Genomic DNA, 18866 nt, shown 5'->3' with positions numbered 1-18866 from the left:
GCTTGTTGTAGCTGACACTTCTTGCATTCTTTTGCACTTAAAGAATATATTTAATTTAATTCTCTATGGGGGGTATTAAATTGTGAGAGACGTGAGCAACCACGAGGCTTGGTGACACAGTTCCAGGTACTAAGGTACCTCAACCTCACTGCAGAGTGCCTTTATGACTGTTCTGGAGGCACTCAGCGGCTAATTGAATTCCCCTCTATGATTTCATTGGAATTTGAAAAAAGTTTTATCAAATCTATTCAGTCACATCCCAACATTTTAAGAGATTACAATTTCACTTTTACTGCATTGTTTGCAAAGATAAGTGCTCATATCTCTGCAAACCACCACTACCTACAAAGAATGAAAATAAATCAATAGGAGCCAGTCTGATAGTTATATAACAAAAAGTCAAAAGAAGAAGAGACAAGGTAAAGAGATTGGGATTTGTGTCCAAAAGAGGTGCAGATGGGAAGTATGAATATGATTATAATATAACCAATAATCATTATCCCAATTGTAAAGCGCTGCAGAATTTGCTGGCGCTATATAAATAAATGATGATGATCACATTCATCGTGTGCAGCAGTAACAGTGAACACTGACAGTTTTTCTCTATTGATGATGATCTAGTCCTACATTTATTGTCCACACTCCTTGTGATTATCATATGATCTGATATAGCAGTGTGTGTGGTCCAAACATTACCACAATGCTTGGTAATCGTCTGATTAATTAATTATCAGGCATGGTGGTAAATGTAGTCCAAGGTAATGGCTATTGGCTTGTGTGTGCTGTCATATTTGGCTCCGGTGATGCTGCAAGTGATCTAGCTGTCCGGTCTATGGGGCCTGGGTGGCTGAATCTTGTCCCGTTAGATTGTAAGCTCTAAGGAGCAGGGCCCTTTGTCATCCTGTTTTCTTATACTGTATGCCCTTGGATAATACCTATTGCATGTTCTGTACTACGCATTATATTTGTACTATACCTACTACTATGGTGTGTGTCTTGTGCTACATGTCCTAGTTTGATTGCACCTATGCTTCTTGAATTGTCTGTATTTTGTTTGACCTTGATTTTATGTATTATCATCATCATCATGACCATTTATTTATATAGCGCCATTAATTCCGCAGCGCTGTACAGAGAACTCACTCACATCAGTCCTTGCCCCATTGGGGCTTACAGTCTAAATTCCCTTACACACAGACTAGGGTCATTTTTATTAGCAGCCAATTAACCTACCAGTATGTTTTTTGTTTTTTTTTGAGTGTGGGAGGAAACCAGAGCACCTGGAGGAAACCCACGCAAACACGTGGAGAACATACAAATTCCTCACAAATAAGGTCATGGTTGGGATTTGAACTTATGACCCCAGTGCTGTAAGGCAGAAGTGCTAACCACTTAGCCACCGTGCTCTTTTTTCCCACTGTAGGGCACTGCAGAATTCCGTGTCAATAATAATAATAATAATAATAATGATAATCGTCTCATCATATATGTGTGGGTAAACTGGACATTGGTCCTGTCAGAGTACTTGCCATGAATCCATCTGTGCTCATACAGAGATATACTGACAACCTGTACCAGAATTCCAGCTTCACTGCTTGTGCCCAGCAAAAAAGAAGTATAAATATATTTCAGAAAACCTAACCAGCAAAATAATTAGTATACCATTAGTTTTGCCTTCTGTTGAGATCTGTGCCACTAACCGATGAGCATGTGCAGCACAGGAAATAGTACCACTTCACCTCCAGTATACCCTGTTAGGCTGATCAGAAGCTTCCACATTACAAATTATAGCGTTAACTGGGGCAAACGCAGGATTTGTAGAGAGGGGTTTCCATGCCACACCACCAGTGGGCGTGGCCAGCATGCTTCCGGCGTGCCTATAATTTTAGACATTGCTTGGCTGCTTTCCAACTCTTCCTATCCCCATCATATACATGGGGAATGCTGTGTGCACTACTCTGAGGGGCACACAGCTCTCCTTTTTCAAGCAGAGCCATGTGAAGTGAGACATACCTCCCAACTGTCCCTACAGTCAGGACTGTACTGAGTGTGTCAGAATAGTTGACTGACTGTCCTGCTCTCTCCTACCTGTTCTTGCTGCTTTCAATACTTGTTGGGGAGGGATGGCTGTGAACAGTGCAGACAGAAACGATCTGCACACAAGCTGCAAAGTGGCTGGTCCCGGGGCAGGGTCCAGCCACCTCAAGCATACAGTGCCCCAGGCTGGGAGGGGGGTTTCCAGGCACTAACCCCCTCCCCCCCTCGGTTTGCCTACGGTTAACTAGGACAGTGTAGTCACCACACGTTGCTCTAGGGAAGGCCTGGCCAGCCTGTGCCTCTCCAGGTGTTGTGAAACTACAGGTTCCATTATTCTCTAGCAGTTATCAGCTGGCAAAGAATGTTGGGGCTTGTAGTTCCACAACACCTGGAGAGCCACAGGTTGGCCAGGCCTGCTCTGCTCATCATAGGAATGGCTACTATCTGCAAATAGGCTGCACTGATTTACAGTGACAGACAACAAATACGAGGGGCAGTGCTAAAATACATAATAAAAATAGGGAAGAGACGAGAGGGGAGGCATGGAAGGAGGGCAGCTTTTATAATGGGCACCAGGGTCTTAGAGCTATCCAGCTTATATATTCTTGGTAGTTATGAAGCAACAATGTAGTTTATATGAACTATCTAAACTCTTGTTTATCCATGGTATAGCGAAAATTAGTTTATCTTTTTTTTTTTTTTTTAAGACCTGTTACAAGTTAATGTTAGTTAGGTCTGCATTAATCCAATATGTTTGGCTCCAGGACTTCTTCTTAATTGTGCTAATGGTCTTTGCAAATGGTAACATTTTCCAAACTACTATAAAGTTAATAAGCAGGGCCTGAATTTCCCCATTTCAGATGTCCCTATACTTTGCTTTTTGGTTTTTTTTTAAAAAAAAAACAACCCACCTGAATGCACTGACCATTATGACTTGATAAAAAAAACATTGTAATTAGTTTTCACTTTTAATTGACCGAAATAATAGAACCTTATAGACTGCGGTGCTTTGTAAACCTTGTGTCTGCTGCAAATGTTACACATAATGTTTTGGTATGTTGAGGTGTTAAATGCTGAATCATTGCCATGTAACACCAGCCACTGACAGCTTATAGAAACACATTTGCAATTTCCTTCCAGTAACAAAGACCTGAATAATTCGGGTTCACACCGTGGAGGAGGAAGAACCTATTTTTGGCTCCAGGTTAGCCACGTGCCAGCCATGTTGTAAACTGTCTTCACAAGTTCTCCAAAAATCTTTTGTGAATTTGTTTGGAGTGAACTATGTCCTTTTATAATGTACTCATGCAGCTTTTCAGCTGTCAATGTCATTTTATAATTATATATTGTACTATTTTCGTATTGGATGTTTCTCAAAACAATACTCTGTCGTTTGGCTCAAACCTATTATCATACAAGTCAGTCAAGTCATGTTTTAAGGATGATCTACAAGAGTGACGCTATACTTAAAAGTTAAATATTTTTTGTGCACGTCCACGTTGTGTTCACTCGATATTGCCTGATAATGCACTACTAGTTTTTATGACCATTTGCCCATTAGGTGACATTGCTCTTTTAGGGGTATATTTACTAAACTGCAGGCTTGAAAAAGTGGAGATGTTGCCTATAGCAACCAATCAGAATCTAGCTGTCATTTCTTTAGTACATTCTACAAAATGACAGCTAGAATCTGATTGGTTGCTATAGGCAACATCTTCACTTTTTCAAAACCGCAGTTTAGTAAATATTACCCCTAGTCTTAATTGATAATTAGTTTTACCTCTGTGTCACAAATGTAAATTTGTTAAAGACTAAATTTATCAAAAATAAGTCCTATTTTTAAACAGCGGACAATAATATTCTTAGTAGAATTATAATTTTTTTTATATAGCTTAGAATGTTTAATAATTCATATTTTCTGGCCCAATATAGCTTGCAGTATAATTTTTTTACCACACAGACGCATGATAATTAGAATCTGCCTGCATGATAGGATTCTCTGAAAGTGACCTTCCAAATAAGCTGACCTAATCTGTGACTAAAATGAAATAAGTGGAGAATATAGATAATTGTCCATTACTTGCTCATCTGTTAGCTTTAGGACTGTGGGAGGAAACTGGAGCACCTGGAGGAAACCCACGCAGCGTGAGGAGAACATCCAAACTCCACACTGACAGTGGACATGGCCCCAGTGCTGTCAGACAGCAATGCTAACCACGGTGCCAAATAGTATTTTCTCTCTAAGATAGACAAAATATGCTAGTGTTATGCATAGAGTAATCAGGTAGGGTAATATGGCTAACTGAACTCAACATCTATGGGAGAGATTCAATTCAACAGGATGTGTCTCCGAAACATCCATGGAGACACATGGCACCGATGCTATGGCAGGAATCTCCGCTCCCCATAGAGGTGCGCAGAAAAATGAGCGGAGATTCCTAATGGGTGGCAACGTGCACAGCCGGACATCGTGGTGATGTCCGCACACCACATTGCCAACAATTGAATCTCCCCCTATGTGTGGCCAGAGCGATAACCTGATCTAATGGACATTACAGTAAATCTGACAGACGGGTTTAAAAATAAATGTGCAGTTATTGGCCAATTGCATTCTCCTCTGATTGTATATTAGTCACAGTTTATGTCGGCTTATTTGGAAGCTCACTTTCAGAGAATTCTGTTACCCAGACAGTATTGTTTGTTTTCTTTTCCCTTGGATAGGACAGTACATAAGTTTAGGCATACTTGCTCACTCTCCCGGGAATGTTCGGGAGACTCCCGCATCCTGCCTATTGGGAGGCAAAATTACGCGATTTCTTGTGAATTGTGTCATTTTGGCCCCATGGCAAAATTGTCATTGTGTTGCTGAAGGCAGAGCCAAAATGAAACTATTCACTGCCCCCCTCCACCCTCCCTATAAGCTTAGGTCTGTGCATTACATATAATTGTATGTACCCAGCTACTGTTGTCATTGCAGTAATAAAAAAACAAAACACATATATGATCACGTCTTACATGCTGGCCATGTGTGCCTGTTATGACTGAAGAACTTGCATTTTATTGTAGCTGCTCTTCATTTCTACCAATGCCTGCAGCACGGTGCCTAAGTGGTTAGCACTTCTGCCTCACAGCACTGGGGTCATGAGTTCAATTCCCAACCATAACCTTATCTGTGTGGAGTTTGTATGTTCTCCCTATGTTTGTGTGGGTTTCCTCCGGGTGCTCCAGTTTCCTCCTCCAAAAACATACTCGTAGGTTAATTGGCTGCTATCAAAATTGACCCTAGTCTCTCTGTCTGTGTGTGTCTGTGTATGTTAGGGAATTTAGACTGTGAGCTCCAATGGGGCAGGGACCGATGTGAGTGAGTTCTCTGTACAGCGCTGCGGAATCAGTGGCGCTATATAAAAAAATGATGATGATGCCTGTTAAAATGGTGTTTAAAGGCCACATGAATACTCTCTCTCCTAATTTGTGCAACGCATACTGTTTTATATTTTTCACTTAAGTGCGAGCTATTGAGTTTGCTCATGTGGCATGCGGTATACAAATTTAGGTTATTACATACCATGTGCAGATCAAAGATTACTGTGCATGCTCAGCCAATGTCTTCCCGGCCCAAAATATAGGTGTAGAAATCATTTCTTTATTAATTTACGATCTATTTTTTACCAAAGTTAAAACCATTGGGTTCTAACGTGTGTGCCTCAATACTGTACTATATCTGTACTGATGTGATTGTACACATTTCATTCATTCACAAAGACTTGCTGTATGTGTGGCCAGCAGTATATGTGATATAGTGGGGAATATTCAATTGATGGCAGGATCGCCGAAAATCCCGCGCTCAAAAAATATTACCGTTATTACGGTAATCCTGTGCGGGAAAACCGTTAATACGGTAATTGACTCGCTGGATTTCAGCCCGCAGCTCAGGGAGCTGCGAGCTGAAATCCAGCGAGATATTACCGTATTAACGGTAATATTTTTTGAGCGCGGGATTTTTGGCGATCCTGCCGTCAATTGAGTATGCCCCAGTCCCAGTGAGTACTGATTACTGGTATAGCAAGGGGGATATTCCATACTCACCTACTTTCTCCTTGCTTTGTCTGGGAGAGGGGCGTGCCTGGAGGGCGAGAGGGGCGGGGCGCGGCCAATCGCATCATTTTGGCCCCGCTACAGGAATGTTGTTTTGTTGCGGGGGGCCAAAATGACGCGATTCACAGAGAATCGCGTCATTTTGGGGTGCCAGGTGCGGGATGCGGGAGATTTGCCAGCTCTCCAGGGAGTCCGTGAGACTGGCCTGAATTTCGGGAGTCTCCCGGACATTCTGGGAGAGTTGGCAAGTATGATATTCACCCCAGTCAGGTGACTTACAGGCCTTATTGCTCAATGCTAATTCCTAACATAAACACCTACTTACATATATTAGTTTATAAACATATTCCGTTAATTAACTTAATGCTTTCCTTTAGAATTGAAGTGTGTTTGGCTGGTCTGTGTATTGTTTCTACAAACTATTAAGATTGCTCATATCTAATCTTTTGCCTCCTGGAGAGAACAATAAGACACTTGTCCTGACATGCTCATCTTCTCTCTGGCCAAATTAACTGACCAATCTTTACACTAATAACCCCCAGCTTATAATGTCTGCACCTATACAGACACTGGCAGGTTTCAGTCTATGGTCCACCTTACTTAATAATAACTAAGAATAATGTAAAGAGCTGCAGTGAATTCAGATGTCAAAAAATATTTATTTTTTATTTTTAATCTATAAATTTTTTATTTTCCACGTGCAGCAATGGGGAATTCCTATGGAGTGGCTACCTACCTAGCATTGTTATTCACCCAATTTTTCATATCCTTTGCATATAATGTGGTTGGTATAAGATATAGGGCCTGATTCATTAAGGATCTTAACTTGAGAAACTTCTTATTTCAGTCTCCTGGACAAAACCATGTTACAATGCAAGGGGTGCAAATTAGTATTCTGTTTTGCACATAAGTTAAATACTGACTGTTTTTTCATGTAGCACACAAATACTTGATAGCTTATTTGTACACGGAAATTTAAAGTTGATATTTGTGTGCTACATGAAAAAAGTCAGTATTTAACTTACGGTATGTGCAGAATACTAATTTGCACCCCTTGCATTGTAACATGGTTTTGTCCAGGAGACTGAAATAAGAAGTTTCTAAACCTAAGACATACTTGTCAACTCTCCCGGAAAGTCCGGGAGACTCCCGAAATTCGGGTCAGTCTCCCGGGCTCCCGCGAGAACTGGCATTTCTCCCGCGAGAACTGGCATTTCTCCCGCATCCTGAAATTCACAGAGAATCGCATCATTTTGGAGGGTTGGAGGGGGCGGGGTGCGGCCAATCGCAACATTTTGGCCCCAATGACGCGATTGGCCGCACCCCACCCCCTCCCGCCCTCTAGTCATGCCCCTCTCCCGGAAACTTGTTTTTGGGAGTAGGCAAGTATGAGTTAAGATCCTTAATGAATTAGGCCCATAGTACCTTTATTTGAGATATAATATGCATTTAAGTGACCCTGTTAAATATTTAGAATTACCATGATATTTTTTATCACTTTGGTGCAGTTCCAATTACTCAGCCAGATAAAACAGACAATTACAAGACAGTAAGAGATTTAATGGCAGCCTATTGTATTCACCAGGTAATCAGCATTAATGCGGGTATCTTGCTGTATAAGGAATACTGAAAAATAGCCTGGGAAAAGGGAAGGGGAGGGAGGGGGTCAAGCACATAGCATTGACCCATAAGTAGTGGCCCATGCTTAAAGGGTAGTTTATTTACTAAACTGTGGGCTTGAAAAAGTAGAAATGTTGCCTATGGCAACCAATCAGATTCTAGCTGTGATTTTGTACAGTGTACTAAACAAATGATAACCAGAATCTGATTGGTTTCTATAGGCAACATCTCCACTTTTTCAAACCCGCAATTTAGTAAATATACCCTCTGCTCTCTCCTACCTGTTTTTGTCACTTTCACCACTTGTGGCTGCTGGTGTCTTTAGATCCGTTGCTGCTTGTCTGGATCCTGGAATGTTGGGGGCCCTGTTTGGAAAAAAAATGGGTACATGAAATTTTGGAAAATTCCAACCAGCCCCAGTGTTAAATCAAAATAGCACTCACATTTTATAATTAGCTCTCCCTCCAGCCACAATTTTAAAATAATAGTATTCACATTTGATAAATAAAACTATTTCCCTCCAACTAGCCACAACATTAAATAGGTTTATTTATTAAATGTTTATGCTATTTCCCTCCCTCCAAACAACAGCAGCAATAAAGTAAATTGCATTTACGTTTATAAATATAACAATTTCCCACAACAATCCCAGACATTAAATAATTCATAATCACATTTAATAAAATAGACCTCTTTTTCCCCAAACAGTCCCACAATCAATTAATAGCTCCCAAACCACCACAGCATTAAAGTAAAGGTCCAATCACTCCATCTTAAATTCATAGGCCCCAGGATTAAATAAAATTGCCCCACAATCACCCCACAAATAAAACAGCACAATAATTACCCCCCCCCCCACCTGCAGTCCACGGCTAAATTAAGACCCCCTCCCTCACACACACACACACTATAATCATTTACTGCCCTCCTCACTCACACACACACATTAATTAAGTATACTGGCCCCCTTTCACACACTACATTCGTCTACAGCCCGCCCCCACACACACAAACTACATTCATTTAGTGGCCCCCACATATACACACTACATTCATTTACTGACACACACACACATTTTATATACTGGCCCCCTCACACACACTACATTTATTTACTGACACACACACGCACGCACACCTTAAATATGCTATGCTACTTTCCTAGCTCCATCCAGTGGGGATTTTCCCCCCCTGACCAAAAAAAAAATCAAAAAACCAAAACACGCGAGAGAGCTGCTGCGCGGCACAGTACTATACAGCAGACGTGGCGCTGTCAAAGAAGTGTCCACGGCACAGCGCCGCGGCTGCTGTATAGTACAGTGCCGCTATGGTGGGCACTTAGTTAGCGGAGGGGTGCGTATGCCACTGCCATCTGCCCATGCGCTGTGTAGTCTCTTCACACATGGGACGGCACCTGTCACGTGGTGTGCGTCCCATGTGACAGCAATTGAGAGCATATCACATAGTAGAAACAGCACAGTGGCTAAATGGTTAGCACTTCTGCCTCACAGCACTGGGGTCATGAGTTCAATTCCTGACCATGGCCTTATCTGTGTGGAGTTTGTATGTTCTCCCCGTGTTTGCATGGGTTTCCTCCGGGTGCTGCGGTTTCCTCCCACACACCAAAAACATACTAGTAGCTTAATTGGCTGCTATTAAAATTCACTGTAGTCTCTATCTCTCTCTGTCTGTGTGTGTGTGTTAGGGAATTTAGACTGTAAGCTCCAATGGGGCAGGGACTGAAGTGAAGGAGTTCTCTGTACAGTGCTACAGTATAAGTGAAGCTATATAAATAAATGGTGGTGATGATAGTAAAAGGGAGGGATCGTTAGGATCCGCGGCCAATCAAAGAAGGTGGCTGGTCCCGGGGGAGGGGCCAGCAACCAAGTTCGGACTAGGGCCTGGACCAAAATCATCTTTTTTTGTACGGCCCAGGGGGCATATGCCCCCCCGCCCCCCGGCCCTGCTAGTGTCCACATTGCAAATTATACAATCATTGTTTTCACATGAATAGGACTGTGCGAGAGAGTGCAAAGCTAAAGTGGGGCGCAAGGAAATTAATATTTAGGTTAATTAGGTTAAATTTGAAGGCAAGGGGGCATCTGTTTTTCTTTCTTGCACCTAACATTTCTAATTATGGCAATGTTGGGATTGTCCTACTAGTAGAAGCACCATGAAGTGGCAAAAGGCTTATCCTGTATTTGAAAATGTCTTTACCTGGCATATGCTTTTTATTTGACATACTGGTTCTACACACTTTATTTAGCATCCCTTATAAAAGGAACACTGAAAAATATTTGCTTGGAAAATTATTTATGTGTTATGTGATAATAGTTATAATAATTATGTGATAGTCTCTTCGGGCTCATTAAGGAGAGCAAAGCAACAAAAAGGAGTAAGTTTGCTCCTGGACAAACCATGTTACAATGCAAGGGATGCAAATTAGTTTATATTTTTGCACATAACTTAAATACTGGCTGTTTTTCCATGTAACACACAAATACTTGAAACTTTTATTTTTACACTGAAATGCAAAGTTGATCTAGGACATGCCCTACCCCAACTATAAATCTGTCCCCACATTTTAATTTACCTCCCCCTCCAATGCAACATGGTTTTACCCAGGTGCAAAGTTACTCCTTTTTTATGCTTTGCTCTCCCTAATGTCTCAGACGCTTTTTGTACAGAAATTAAACTGATTTTAAATTAAGCTGGTTTGTTCCAGTAAGCCTCTATTAGTACAGCTTTTGCCCAATGTGAAAAGATTACAAACCCAAAGAAACTGTTTGCAGGGCTCCTATAAAGAATTAAGACTATAAGACAAGGCAGCAAATGGGATTGTTTGAAAGGTATGAATGACAGGTGATCGTGATTTTGCTATAGGCCCATGCATTCTTCTAACACCATTATTATATGAAATAAACTGCTATATCCAATGTATGTCTGGTTATTATGTATTATTTTTAAATATAATATATATATGAGAGAGAGAGAGTTTTGGGGTTTACCTCTATCATATGTCCTTTAATCCATTTAGTGACTCGTTGTAAAGATTAGTTTAACATTGTTCTGATGAGCCCGTAATTGTTTAAAATAAGTGCATTATCTAAAGTATGTTGTCTAAATCACTGTCACAGAGAAGTTAATCCTGTGAGGATGAATCAAGTGTGTTGAAGATCTTTGAATCTTTTATGTTGCTGAATAGTTAACTGGTCTCTGATGATTTTAAACCGATGATTTTATTCAATCCACATATTTCACATTATTTTGAATAAAAGCAGAGTTAACCTGTCATTTTGCTTTCTGAACCTATATTATTGGATGCAGTCTATCGATTCACTGGGCTCTAGTGAATTCACACAGTAATGTTGAGTTGCATAGCATTAAGGATTGGTGGAGCTCAAGTTACCCCCTGATATGACTGCAAAAATGCCATGTATAGACATATATTTGGGGTGCTGGAGAACACGCACAGCTGGCTCATATGGTAGTAACCACTACTGGGCTCAGGGACCCTGAGGGCCCAGATGTGACCATTGTTTACTAAGAAGGCTCAGACCAGGCATGTATCTAACAGGTGAGTGATAGGGGGGTGAACAGACATAATTGTAGATTTCCATTATAGCTACAATTGACAGACTCCATTTGTTTATGGTCCCAGCTCACAAAATGGCCAATTCCACTGTGTGGCTCTACAAGTAAATCTCTATTGGCACTCATTCCTAATGCTACATTTTCCTAAAAATTGGTTCAGCCAACAAAATGGCTGCCTTCATGACTAAGTGATGTCACAGATGATTAATGAGTTGATAATCTGCATTCTAAGCACATGAGATCAGCCTACCAAATGTCTGACACCACTGTGTATACACGACCATTTTCTTTGGTAAATCAAAGCATGCATTTTATGTATGCCAGTTTTATTTTACCATAGGGACAACAATCCTTTTGCATCCGTGAGGCATATTAGATTACCTGGATGGAGCAAGTCATATGGCATTTCCCACTCTAGTTACTAAACGTAAACATGTAAGTTACCGAAGAAGAGGGAAGGCTGCCTAATGTTTGTTGAGCAACTAGCCATTGATGCCAATGGAGCAGTGCCCCCAGATTATAATGGTTGATCATATATATATGACTGGTTAATGCAAACAATAATTCTTAGATTTGATGGGCCTGAGTCATTAAGAAAAAAAAAAAGAAGTAAATGTTCTCCGGGACAAACCACAATGCAAGGGGTGCAAATTAGTTTCTTATGTTGGACAGAAGGAAACAATTGGCTGTGTTTTCATGTAGCACACAAATACTTGATAATTGTACAGTGAAATTTAAATCTAGGACATGCAGCACCCCAACTATAAAGTTGCCCGTATATTTTAAATTTACCTTCCCCCTCCAATGCAATATGATTTTGCTAAGATGCAAAGATACTCCTATGTCATGCTTTACTCCCCTCAATGACTCAATGACTCTGGCCCTTCATGTACAAAAATTGTGTGTGTATGTATGTATGTATGTATGTATGTATGTATGTGTACGTGTGTGTGTGTATATATGATATAATATATATACATACATGTATGTATGTGTGTATATATATATAATATTATTATTATGTATGTATATGTTTTTATTTGTCTTAACACAAAAGATCCAAAAACACAATATGGCTCACATGCTAATATTGTATTTAGGTGAGAAATGTGCAATGAACTGCAAAAACCAATCAGCAATTAGCTTTTATCAGTCTAGTGCCAATTAGACATTGAAAGCAAGTGCCTGCTATAGTTAAGTGCTAATTTTGCACCTAATTGCAGTATCAGTAAATATAAGGAAATAAGCCCCTACGCCATTTTTAAAGTAGGTGATTAGTGTTTCAGTGTAATATCTCAAAGACCTGTCAAAGAGTACACCTGTGGACCTATGGTCATGTGGTATTGAAATGAGCTAGATTGTTCTATATTTTCCGATTCATCAAGCGTATTCAGACTGTTTCAGAGAAATTTAAAAGAACTTTATTCCACCTCTTAATTGGAAGGTCAATAAGTAATTATGTGAAGGGATACAGAATGCTTTTTTTCATGACATGTTAATGTTACCGTTTATTTGCATAATGCATAACATGATTGGGCATACACATAATAGTTTATTAAGTGTTATAACCATAAACCCATAATGCTTGTATCATCATTCCTCCATATCCGGCGTCTTGTGGAAGATTCGTAGCGTGAGTGACCTCAGAGGTGATGAGGACCTCAGTAGCCCCATTTTCCCATGCCTTATGCCTCTTCGTATCATATTTTCAAAGAAGTATATGCATAGGAAAAAGGAACAACGAGAATACGGCGCTCATCTAGAAAATAAAAATAAAGAAAACAAGCAAAATATCAATTATAAAAATGATAGGACATTTAAAGATTGCATCACATCATGAAGGGAAAACGAAACAGCTGGTAATTACATATACAAGTATGTATGTAAAAGTTCACCTTAATTCAACAGAGAAGCATTTTCCATCTATGGTATAATTATAATATATTTAAGTGTATGTATATGTGTGTGTATAATAAAAAAAAAAATATACATATATAATAAAAAAATATATATATAAAAGTATATGTGTGTGTATAATAAAAAAATATATACATATATAATAAATATATATATATGTGTGCGTGTGTGTGTGTGTGTGTGTGTATATATATATATATATATATATATATATATATATATATATATATGTGTATATATATATATATAATTAATTATATATTTAATCTGCATATGATATTCATGGTGTACTGTTCTTTAATGCAAAATACAATAGCTCCTTTTTTAGGAATAGGCATTAGAATTGTTAGCTGTATGCTTTTATTAATACTTTACATGCATCCACTAATTTTCTTTAACTGCATTTGTCCTAAAGATACATTGATTATACACCATATTATTAAATCCGTGTTCTATTAGGTTACCGCTTGATCTAAAACCAGGCAAATTACATTATCTAAACTTCCCCACTGTCAATGCTTTGTTTATGCAATATACTAACCTTTGTAATTATCAATACTTTTAAAACTTTTGGGTAACAAATGCATTAAAATTTAGCATTACAGTATTAAAAGCAACACAAAGTAATCATAAAGTAATAATAATACCTGATGAAAACAAAATCATTCCACAAAATAAATAATCTAATACATAATAAAAATCTAAATGAATTGCAAATAGTATTTTATGAACACATGGCAGAAAGATAATAATTAGTCATTAAAATTTATGGATTGTATTATGGAGTTGAATAATTAAAACTGGGGGATTAGTTGATGCATAAAAAGCTAAACAGAAGGAAATTATATTAAATATTGTAAAATCTTTACTGGGTAAAATGATAAAGAAAAAAGGATAGAAGCTTAAGAAAAATTGAAATTGCACAATATATAAAAATTGGAAGAAACAAACTATACTGTGTTCTAGATAGTTTGGAGTTAAATGGAATTAATGAAGGCTATGATAAGATATAATACAATAGAAGAGTATAGTTATGGTTGTAGGGTACAAGGTGGACTTACCTGCCAACATGTAGCAGCCCAAGAAACTAAATGCAGTGAAACTTCTTGCTTCACAATTTATGGTACAGTTAGGACCTTGAAGAAATATTAACAAAACAGTGTAACTGTTTTCAAGTTTTTAATCAGTTTTCTCCCCACCAAGGTTCTTCCTGCACCTGCTAGACTGGTGCACAATAGAACGCTTATTGATACAGCTTCCATTGATAGGGAGTTATACTATGAATCAATTAACACAATTGGAAGCGTCAGCTGTGGCAGAAACAAGCTGGTGTGTACACTATCTCTGTTTTCTCCCCCACCCTCCATACGTCATTGTGCCAGCACACAAACTGAGGATTTAGGGGAGGAAAAAAAAGTTACTTCCACATATGGAATTTGTTTTTATCTATTCCAGTGTCCTTCATTACAGACATGATTCTGCTCAGACATCAAGGTCTGCTTGCAAGGTTCTGTAGTCTTATCGGGGGCACCTTGGAGACTCCTTTCTGGGTGCCAAGGCTGCACGTAATCAGCATCTCTGCCAAAGTGTCAGACAAAACTCAGCCTGCCTTGTTTTGTTTTACAGTTTAGGAATCTAGATAAATATATAGTTATAAACCTATAATGTATGGATAAGTTTATGTATAGATGTAAGCTTGCCTGTTCTTTGACATTCTGTGTATATCTAGGAGTCTAATTACGAAGATGCGATAAGCCATACAAACTGAAATAAAATCCCCAGCAGTTTTCTCCATAAAATGCCCATTGCATCTCATCACATTATTTACAAAGGGTTCAACGCAGGAGAAAACAGATTTCTCTTGCCATAACCAATTTAAAGGGGCTGAACACAAACCCCATATATTAATACAGGGACTTCGAGGTTATGTAATTAACATAGCTGCCAAAACCTTTGCTTTTCGCAGCTAAGCTTCATCATCATTTATTTATTTAGATAGCGCCACTAATTCCGCAGCGCTGTACAGAGAACTCGCTGACATCAGTCCCTGCCCCATTGGGGCTTACAGTCTAAATTCCCTAACACACGCACAGACAGAAACAGGCAGACACAGACAGACTAGGGTCAATTTGTTAGCAGCCAATTAACCTACTAGTATGTTTTTGGAGTGTGGGAGGAAACTGGAGCATCCGGAAGAAACCCATGCAAACATGGGGAGAGCATACAAACTCCTCACAGATAAGACCATGGTCGGGAATTGAACTCATGACCCTAGTGCTGTAAGGCAGAAGTGCTAGCCACGACGCCACTGTGCTGCCCCAAACTCCATCTCAGGATGGCCTTAAGCACCTGATCTTGCCTAGACCCCTAAAGACTTAACTTTCTCCAGCTGTAACCGTTGGCATACATGAACTGCACGTGTCAGAATATTTTACTGGCACATGAGCCGAAGGTCATCAGGAAGTGTGAAGAAAAAAGAACCATCGCGGAGGGTCTGTGTAAGGAGTATTGTGAAGCCCCATCCTCTATCACAGATTAAACCAGTATGGCCTAATTTGATGCTTGTAATTGAGATAGATTTATCGAACCTTCTAAAAAAAAAAGTAGAGGTGTTATCCATAGCAACCAATCAGATTCTTGCTATAATTTTCCAGAATGTACTAAATAAATCATAGCTAGAATCTGATTGGTTGCTATGGGCAATACCTACACATTCATATTTTGAAGGTGTGATAAATCTCCCCTATGTGTAGAAACCTAGATCTGATTAAAATTTCCATTGTTAACTAGCAGTATGTACATTTCCATAAAAACGCCATAAGGGTCATTTACAAAGCTGCAAAACATTTCGGGGACAGTGCATTTTCTTTGTGTGCAGATATGTCTAATTCTCTTCCCAGCACATTGGTACATGTTTCCATTCTGCTTTTCGGATATGACATGTGCAAACTGTTTTTGTTACTGTTTTAAGGAATTACAGGCCTATATAGTGATGTGCCTACCTGCAGACAAAAAGCCAAACAAAAAGACACTTTTAGACCACCCCCTAATAACTATTACATTTTACTCTATTGGACAGTAAGAGGACCATGGAATAGTTATTATTATATGTGTCACATTTGTACATTTTCAATTTTTTTTTCTTTTTTAAAAATACATTTATAACACACAGGCTACTTTTATCCTGGAACAATTTATATAAGGAAAGCACACTAAATTTGTTGCTGAGCCATCGTTTGAGATCATTTACAGAGCAGAAAATGTCTGCTGCTATGTGCAATATAATTTTTAGTGCTGAGCACGTTAAGTTGTACAAATGTTCCTAGTTTTCCAATGCATGGGGAACAATACCGCAGAGTTTGTGGAGCAGGAAAAGTTTGCACAGGCCAGGGTTATGATTTGGTGGAGAGAAGCCATTCCTAGCAAACTACAGAGTAGGTGCTGCGGTTCACCTAGCTTTGTCGTGCCATGCAGAAGCAAGGTTTATTTTTGTAGAGCGAAGTTATTGAAATGTAGAGGGTGGAGAGGGAACATTTCAGAAGCATTCCTAGCTGTGTGAATGGGCATGTGGCCTTTTCGACTCCGCAAAGCCAAAACTACCACATACTCTTCTTCTTTCGTTTTTAGGAGAAGGGGCAGGCTAGGCTGGCCTGGGGGAGGGGGGGGGTGCTGCTTTGGTGGTCAGATGCCCCCCTAGGGCCGATCCCATAGTAGGCTAGCTTGGGCTGAGTCAATGGGCCACCTGCATTTTTTCCTTTTAAATAGGCTGCAGAGTTGAGTCTTGCCCGCTGGGTTAAAATTTGACAGCCCTCCACTGTGAAGGGTAGATAGAGGGACATTTTTTGTGTATGCATGGTGCAAAAGACTATTTAAATGGTCCTGTACCCACAAATGACAGAGTCATAAATATCATAATCCACAGTGCGATACTTTATTTTGTTTAAATGCTTTTTAGCTATATTGTGTTATGTGGTTATTTTGCTTTACTGTTCAGCTCGGTTTATGTACTTGCACATAGTAAAATGATATATCCAGTACTGGAAAAGAACTTATGACACCAGCACGGAAAACTATTGTATATTGACAGATATCCAATAATCTTGATGTGATGATGATGTTTGGAACCACAAGAGGTATGTAAATGACTGGTGTGCTTACAGCAGTGATGATAGAATATATACTGTATAATATAGTATATTAAACACGCATATGATTGCTTGTCGTGAATCGGATAAGGTGCACAGGGGCTTGTAGTTCGGCAAAGGCTAGAGGGTTATGGGGGTCTAAGTAATAATAACCTATAAAATTATTTTAAAGCATCCACCACCTCGTATTTGGTTTGTCCCTATTAAACCTACAAATGCAGGTGGGTATTGGAGATCCGACTTAATAAAATTGCAAGGCATGTGGTTTTGCATATAGTCATTGGTTTCTACTGGTCTAATTCAGATTTAATTGATGTGTTGTATATTGCAATTTACAATATAAAAAGTAGACTACTAGTAGCTATTATTGTTGTTGTTGTTGTCGTTGCACCACAATGCTCTGCAGCTCTAGAGAGTGGGGGGGACAGAGCGTGCAAAAATAGGAATGACAAAGTAGAGAAAATAAATGCATATGGGAAAACAAAGTATAGAGATTGTATCACAGCTGGTGAAGGCAGCATGTACCCAAATAAGAACAAAGACTTCCTATTTTCAATTATATTGTACATATATCTACTTGACTTTGTACCATTATTCATTGGTTATGTAGTAGGAGACTCTGAGTAAAAATCCATTTGATTTTTAACTAATTAATTTTACTTTAGTGATCGTGATAATAATAACCACCCAATATCCAGCCAGTCGTGTTGGATCCTGCACATGCTCAGATGCACAGAGTGACGGCCTATTTTTGGCATGTGTGGGGCTGACCTATGCAACAGAGAAGCCCCAGGATGTGGGGGCCTTGGGAGGATGGAATGGGGTCAAAGGGTCCTCCCCAAACTTTTTATGGGCCCTGGTATGTGATGTTCTGCTCCTGAATAGACAGATACAATCGCTTGCGCTAAGCGGGCCTAGCAAGCCGATCACATGGGGTCAAAGCTAGGGTGGTCAGCTGATGGCCAAATTAACTTTAATCCCATGTCATGTCAAAGCCATTGGTAATTCCAATCGGGGCTTAATCAGGATTGCCAGTCATTATTCTGGTAGTCCAAGGTAGTGTGATTTGGGACTACCTTGGTCTACCACCATGCCAAAACACGTTGTTACTATATATGTGCACAGCAAAAAGGCACCCACAATATTGCTCCATCATACCTTCAACATGCTCAAATAGTTATGTTTTCTGATTGCACTGCAATAGCTATAACATAGCCTGTTTCCAGGTACGGCTAGTACTGGTGCTATTTAGAAAAGAAAAGTCAACTTGTGCAATGATATCTGTATACGTCACATTATATGTCCAGAGATGTACATGTACTACGTAAATATATTCCTGCAAGTAGAGGCTCCTTATTGTGAGGCTGTTTTGAGGAACTGTACTCCTGTATCAAATCTAAGTCTCCTCTTCACTGATTACTCAACAATTTCTGGATTCTCAATCATCATCATCAGCTA

The 18866-nt window shown here is 39.4% G+C and overlaps 1 long non-coding RNA gene across 1 annotated transcript; it reads right to left on the bottom strand.

Annotated features, from left to right (window-relative positions):
- Positions 1-12744: 12744 nt before the first annotated feature.
- Positions 12745-14551, bottom strand: LOC142160224 (uncharacterized). Its single transcript, XR_012693104.1, has 2 exons — positions 14325-14551; positions 12745-13105 (listed from the first exon to the last, which is right to left on the bottom strand). It is a non-coding gene; the product is annotated as an uncharacterized LOC142160224 (long non-coding RNA).
- Positions 14552-18866: the final 4315 nt, after the last annotated feature.

Source organism: Mixophyes fleayi, chromosome 6, assembly GCF_038048845.1.
Source record: "Mixophyes fleayi isolate aMixFle1 chromosome 6, aMixFle1.hap1, whole genome shotgun sequence".
Taxonomy (NCBI): domain Eukaryota; kingdom Metazoa; phylum Chordata; class Amphibia; order Anura; family Limnodynastidae; genus Mixophyes; species Mixophyes fleayi.
This window is presented reverse-complemented; position numbering and strand designations above follow the sequence as displayed.